This window comes from Cupressus sempervirens, chromosome 7 (assembly GCF_028749045.1).
Source record: "Cupressus sempervirens isolate cs-2001-9-10 chromosome 7, ASM2874904v1, whole genome shotgun sequence".
Lineage (NCBI taxonomy): Eukaryota > Viridiplantae > Streptophyta > Pinopsida > Cupressales > Cupressaceae > Cupressus > Cupressus sempervirens.
In genome coordinates, this window is record NC_143124.1 from 139,474,727 (window position 1) to 139,481,988 (window position 7,262).

The 7,262-nt window shown below is 33.1% G+C and overlaps 1 pseudogene; it reads left to right on the forward strand.

Annotated features, from left to right (window-relative positions):
- Positions 1–3,597: 3,597 nt before the first annotated feature.
- LOC149545903 (GDSL esterase/lipase 6-like) lies at positions 3,598–5,883 on the forward strand (annotated as a pseudogene).
- The last annotated feature ends 1,379 nt before the right edge of the window (positions 5,884–7,262 follow it).

A 7,262-nucleotide genomic window follows, 5' to 3' on the forward strand; every position in this document is an offset into this window, starting at 1 on the left:
GACAATCCACACAGATTTAGGTAGAATAATAAATCTGCCAAAGATGGGAGATGTGTATAATAATAATGGAAATTCCCTTATGCTACACTCAATGCATAGCTGACAATGGTTAACTTCGATAGGAAAGGAATCTTTCACATATCTTCCAGCCGAACAAGAATTAGAAAATGTGAAGCCTTCTAATTTTATGATGAGAATCAATTTCCTTTTTCAAATTCATTGTTAGCATTATATCTTTAAACAACCCCGACTTAAGTTTTGTCCTACAACAAGGGGATGTAAATGCATACTTAGGACTTAGTGATTGAACTTGGTGAAGACATGGGTGCTTGCGACCACATTTAACCCGATAGGATTGAAGACTATATCAAGAAAAGTGAGGTAGTGTGGGTTTATAGACGTGAAGGTGATTTGTTGTCATTCATGGAGGGCATTGAAGGGTATGATGAACATGTGTCCCTGTAATTTGTTGACACCTAGAATAATAGAAAGGTGAACATTAATGGGGTGTTGTTCAAAATGATGGAGAAACTCGAGGGCAAGAGTTGGCACAAACAGGCCAGGGTTTCTAATAAAATGAGTATGAGAAAATTTTGTTGCCCTAAGGAGGAGCCTATTTGCATGAGGGGTGTCTTTTCAAGGGTGGACTTACCCAAACCTGGGGACATAGTGTGCTATGTCATTATACCCTACATAACTCTTGAAGATCAACATCAGGTGTTGTATTATTACCATTTTCCTATTCTAAACCATTATAGGAACCAAGACCTGATTTCCTTCCCTTACATTATTTTGCATTCAATGGAGGATAGTGTGTTTAATGTTAGGAGAAAGAGTGAGGAAGCAAGACCCTTTTATATTCTGCACCAGGTCTTCATGTGTAAACTTTACAAGTTCCAACTTTCCCTCAACCTGGACCTCTTCTAGTTAACCCTCTTACCACTGTTACTCCCCAAGTCTCCATGGACCCTAGACCTAGTTTAGCCTCGAAGATAGCAGACAATAAGCCCCTGATTAATAGGAAAAACATAAGGGTTATTGACTCTAATACTGATACTGGGCAGAGTAATAAAAATGTGAGGAGGTCCAGAAAAAGGCTTAAATAGAAAAGTTTAAGACACCCCCAAGTAGGAGGTGAGTTTTGAGACCACGAAAAGTGAAAGGAGCTCCACCAAAAGAAAGAGGAAGGTCATGCACCCTAGTTTAGGGAGTAACGAGATTCCAAACCCATCTCATATTTCAGACACCCTAGAAGCCAACCCATCCCTGGATAAAAGCTTATGGTAAGATATCACATCCCCAATAAAGGATACAACTAAGAGCAGGACAAAAAAGGGGCGTCACGGCCATGGGCAAGATCAGAATAACACCTAGTTGGATAGACTAGAGAATTCAATGCATGACCTATCTAATAATCTGGAAGCCATGTATCAAAAGGTTGAAACCCTATTGGAGTTATGTATTAAAGTCATGCACTTAGTGGCCACCACTCTTTATTTTTTGCAGGTGAACGAGGACAAGAAAGTCAAGGGAAAAGAGAGTAGGATCACTCACTCCCCTTATAGCTTCCTAGTGGACAATTGGATCAAGACTCTTGTAGAGAAACCTATGAAGGAGGAGGTTGAGAAACCATCCATGGAGGATCTTGATGAAAAGGAGGAGGACCTAGAGAAGAAGGATGGGAGCTAGCCCTGTACTTGCTTTTATTTTATTTTGTTTAATGTTATGGTTAACTATGAACTCTATGCTCTTGGTGCCATTTTTAGTTATTTTGGATATTAATCATGTATCATTTTTTGGCATAGTATTAATGCTAAGGATAGTAAAGCAAATACTAGTGTTTTGAAGGTTAAAACTATGGGGGTAAACGTTAAGATGTTTTTATATTTTACATTTCTAGAAAATGAATTGGTTAGATAGTAAGGGGTAACTTCCAACTGGTCTCCAACCCCCTGCATCATAGAGTCAACAACCCTCTTTTGGCTACTATATAAATACATCAAAAATAATAGTTCATATAATTTTATTATTATTATTTCCAATTTCAAATATTAAATAACTTATTGATTAATTGTTAAATGAATTGTTTTTTAAAAAGACTCTCAAACTCCTAATATAAATATGCTAGAAGATTAAATATATAAGTACTATTGAACCTCACTCCCTATCTAGAAGCAATCTAGGTTTTCTAGATAGCAAACGGTTGTAAATAAGATGACCGGTCATAATTATGTTTCCAATATATTTTCCTTTAATAATGCAGGAATCTCTGTCCATTTTTTGGTTTAGGCTGCCTCCTCTTAAACATGTTTAAGCATACTAGTCTTTATCAATTTACCTTATTATAGTCATTTATACACTTTTTTTAGGACAGTTCTTGATATCTAAATATGATGGTCGCTGCTTAGTTTTTAGGGTCTGTTTGGTTGCAGGCATAGCAATGAGAATAGAAATGCAATATTGGGAATAAAAATGACTATTCCAATAATAGTTATTATTGAAATGGGTATAAAGCTCATTTTAGAGGCAAAATAGGAATATGTATTCCTATTTTCTATTCCAATTGACCAACCAAACAGAAAATAGAAAACGTATTCCAAATTTTCTATTTCTATTCCCATATCCAAACTTTTCAGAATTATCTTTTTCCAAGGAAAGCTTAAGCTCTTCTAGAAGTTTTTGAACTCATTCATTTGTCAAGTGCATGCAAAGCAAGGATCCTAAAAACTGGAATAAATTTATTCTAAATTCAATATGTAAGCAGTAGTTTCTCTCCGCCTCCTCTGAATAACTATTTTCAACATGTTAATCAAACACTAAATAGGTTGCGTTCTTTGGACAACTATGATCATATTTTAAAATCGGTCACTTCACAATTAAACAAAACACTGTTTATCACTTTTGTTGATGTTTTCATCCCAAACTTGTCAACAAACATAAGCTTTGACGTGGCCATATTAGACTTTGGTTGGTTTGGAAACTCATTATCAAGACACTGCGTGATTGTCAAATCAAAGAAGCTGGAAAAGGTCATTGCTAGCCGCTAAGGAGGGAATACCTGTTCAGATATTGAAATACTAAATGATACTGACTCTGAAATAATCGAAATTGGTAGTTAGATATTGACTTTTTGTATCAATTATGTGCTTGTTTGTTTACTTATACCAGTTTAATAAATTGCCCTTTTTTTCTTTGTTTAAGTTTGATTTTAGATCAAAATTATTAAATAGTTAAAATTGATTTATATTTTTCAAATTATTTCATTAGTATGTAATTATTTCATTAGTAAAATTAATTTATATTTTTCAAATTATTTCATTAGTATGTAATTATTTCATTAGTGTGTGATATTTAAGAATGATTCTAACAGTATTTTCTATACTCGTAATTAATGCAAGCCCTTGTCCTGTTAACGACTTTTTCCACTTTATTTTTTCCAAAATGAAATGGTCGTAATAGTCGTCTTTGATTGTTCCAACATATTTCCAGAAACTTTTACCTGGTTTTATGCCCTACATATATATGAGGGTGTTCTCATTAACCAATGAATAATTTGAAGATCAAGTAGGAGTCCTGGTTTGAATTTTGGTAAAAATAATGGAGAGTTCATTGGTGGGTATAATTTTAATTGGAGTATGGATGATCAGTTGTTTGGCTTCTACTGAAAATGTGGATAATGTGCCGGCTATGTTTGTGTTTGGAGATTCGTTAGGAGATGCAGGGAACAATAATTACATTCCTCACTGTAAAGCCCGTGCAAACTTCACACCTTATGGTGTTTCCTTCTTTCCCCACCCAACTGGTCGCTTTACCAATGGCCGCACCACTTTTGATTTCCTAGGTAATGGGTGTCATTCGTTATTTCATTGTGTTTTTTCAGTCAACAAATCTAATCTGACTTACAGATTATCCAAAAGTTGTATTGAATACTAAGTGATATCGTGTATGATAATGGCTTCAGCAAACTACTTGGGGCTACCACTTGTTCCTCCATATGACGGGACATATATAGTTTCTAAGTCCGAATATCTATTCTGGAAAATTTATTCTCGAGTAAAATTTGATGTGAATACACGGATTCAAAAATTTATATTTTCTAAAATTAAAAAATTTTAGAATACAAATACGTATTCCAATTTTATTCCTATCGCAATTCTGATTTGGTGCATCCAAACAAAGAATTCAAAATTTTAAGAATATACATATGCCTATTCCACTTGTATTCTTGCCAAACGAACCCTAATAAAAGTATAAAATTTATTTTATACCAGTCTTTAAATTTTATACAAGTCTTTCAAGTCACACTATCTAATTTATTGTTGGAATAAAAAAGAACAAAAGGAAGTTAATGTGCAGAACAGACTTAAGATAAAGCTGAAGAAAAAGTATCTATTAAAATCTTTTAAGTAGATTATATACTTTCAGCGTAATCAATTAAAATCTTTCAAATTTATATTAAGTATTATTTTTAATATCATACACTGGATCCGTTCCATAATACAAGATAATTCTTTTAGAGTTATATGTTAAACTGTCCAGTAAATAGAAGATAATTGTTGTATGAAATGAGATTACTGTTGTAAAATAAATAACAACATATGTTCCCTTTCTTTGCGTAATTTGTCTGAAAGGTCCTTTTTCTTTTACGGCTAATTGGACCCACATATAAAAGTAAACAGCTTGCTTTAATATACACCACTGCTATCATTTCTGAATTGGTAGCAAAAATTTAATTGCTTCACTAAAAAGAATTTATATTTAATTTATCTTACTGTTGAGCAGCTAAGAATCTTATAATCTAAGGCAGATTGACTATAATTATTATTATTTTATCAAGTACTTGTATACTTATCATATCTGAGTATTGCTATTATTATAGTAGTGCAATAGTTTAAATACAGCTTTTTCATTGTTTCCTAATGCTTTATCAATCTTGCAGAATATTATCACTTTGAATCACCAAGTATTACAATTCGAACGCTTTTCTAATATTCTGACGATGACATACCCATCTGGAGTTACGAAAGCGAAGTCCTACATAAGGAAATCTTTATATTGCATTACAATTGGAGGCAACGATATTGCTGACTATATTGCCAATACTACACTTCAAAACATCAGTACACCTCAACAGTTCGTTACTGCTGATCTCCAAATATGATCAGTACATAACAGTAAGTTACAGATTTCTTCGTTTACATATAACTACTTCAAAAATAAATTGAAATAATTTAAGATTTAACAATGTTCTTGGCGGGTATTTGGCTTGATAGCGTCTTTATCTCTCTGGGGCGAGAAAATTCCTTGTAGTGGATGTTCCAGCTTTGGGATGTACTCCTTTTACCAGACTGGCTGCATACAGTGTAGCCAAAGGTGAATGTTTGGAGAGTGCAAATGAACTGGTTGTGGCATATAACACTGCTTTACAGTCGCTTCTGCTTCAGCTCAGGGAAAAACTAGACGGAATGACCATTATTGAACTGAAAACTTATGACTATTTTATGAACATTATTCAAAACGCTGAGGCCTATGGTAAGATACATTCAGTCCCTTAGCATAATACCAATCTTCTTTTAAGTTTTGAACAATTGAGTAGCTGAAAAGTGAAATAAATCTATGGTTTCATTTGGTGCAGGATTTAAGAATGCAAGCTCAGCATGCTGTGGGTCAGGATTATTGAATGCACAAGTGACCTGTGGAAAGACAACTCCACAGAATTTGTATTGCAATGATACAAGTGCATATGTGTTCTGGGATAACACTCATCCCACTGAAAAAATCCATGACATGTTTTCGCAGCAGATTTGGAGCGGAAATTCTTCTTTTATCTACCCATTTAATCTCTCTGCACTGCTCTCGGGAAATACTACTTCAGGTTACTAATGTTGCACACACCCTGTTTCCTGGGATTCTTATATCAGACAGCATTGTTGCATTCCTTATTATGATTAATAATTAGAAGTTTGTCATTCATTAGAATAATGTTGAATGCCGCGTAGACTTAATAATTTGAAGAGATCCATGAATACAGAGCATCTATTATGTTTTGTTATATGATTAATTCTCCCTAGATAATATATATTTTTATAAAATCTTTCCTGTTAAGGAAAGAAAATAAAAATTCACTAGAGAAAAACGAATCCGACAGATCAAATCTATGTGAACAACTTGAAAACTGTGGACAGTGACTTAAATCACTTTTATAAAATCTTGCCTGTTAAGCAAAGAAAATAAAAATTCACTAGAGAAAAACGAATCCGACAAATCAAATCTATGTGAACAACTTGAAAACTGTGGACAGTGACTTAAATCACTTTCATGAGGGGTTAAGAAAAAGCTTTACATGGCCTTTAAAGTCGACCATTTTGAGCAATACGGTTGAGTTGAAATTATTGTAAGTTGCCAGTAACAGGTATATGTTTGGATAAATTAATCTCAAAAACAAGAAAAGTTTACTAAAAAATATAAATTATATACGAAAATTAAGTTTAGCAGTTATATTGGTTAGTATTGATATGGTTAAGTTCTATTGTTGATCTTGTGATTCATAATCTTATTGGTTTGTAATTCTAGCTTAAGAGGGTACATTGAATTATTATTTTGAAAAATATTAGATAAATATAATCGATTTATAAACCCACACCCTTTATGAAGTAACATAACTAAAAACGTTATTGGTTTTAATGGGTTCATAGCTTATGCAAATCTACCACTTAATCTATTTTGTTAATCTTTGGCTATGATTAAAAAAATTAGAACCTAAAATGATATAAATGTGGGATAGTCAATATGAAAGGGGCATGGGTAAAGGGGATGATTAAGACTAGATTCAAAAGGTCTTATAATGTCAAAGGTTCAAAGATCAACATTTTGCTAAAATAAATGATGGCAAGGATGTCAGAAATGCCATGACAAAATATGTTGGATAAATGGAAAGTAGAAAAGTACTTCAATACATAATAAGGCAATATTTTTTGCAAGTAGACAAATTGTGGTATTGCTATTAGGATTTAAATATGTAATTTTTTGGTCAAACTCATTGACCAAATTTCATGAGCAGATGTTCACAAGAACCCATCTCTCATGATAACAAACACAACACTTAACATCAGTGCATCTAGGTGATGCTTAGAGAGGTGAAGATCATGACTTCTCTAGAGGTCACTCATTTTAGGATTAACCACAGATAGAAATAAAAATTATATGTAAATATAACCTATATCAAAAAATACTAAATCTCATAGAAGACAACACAAGACAAA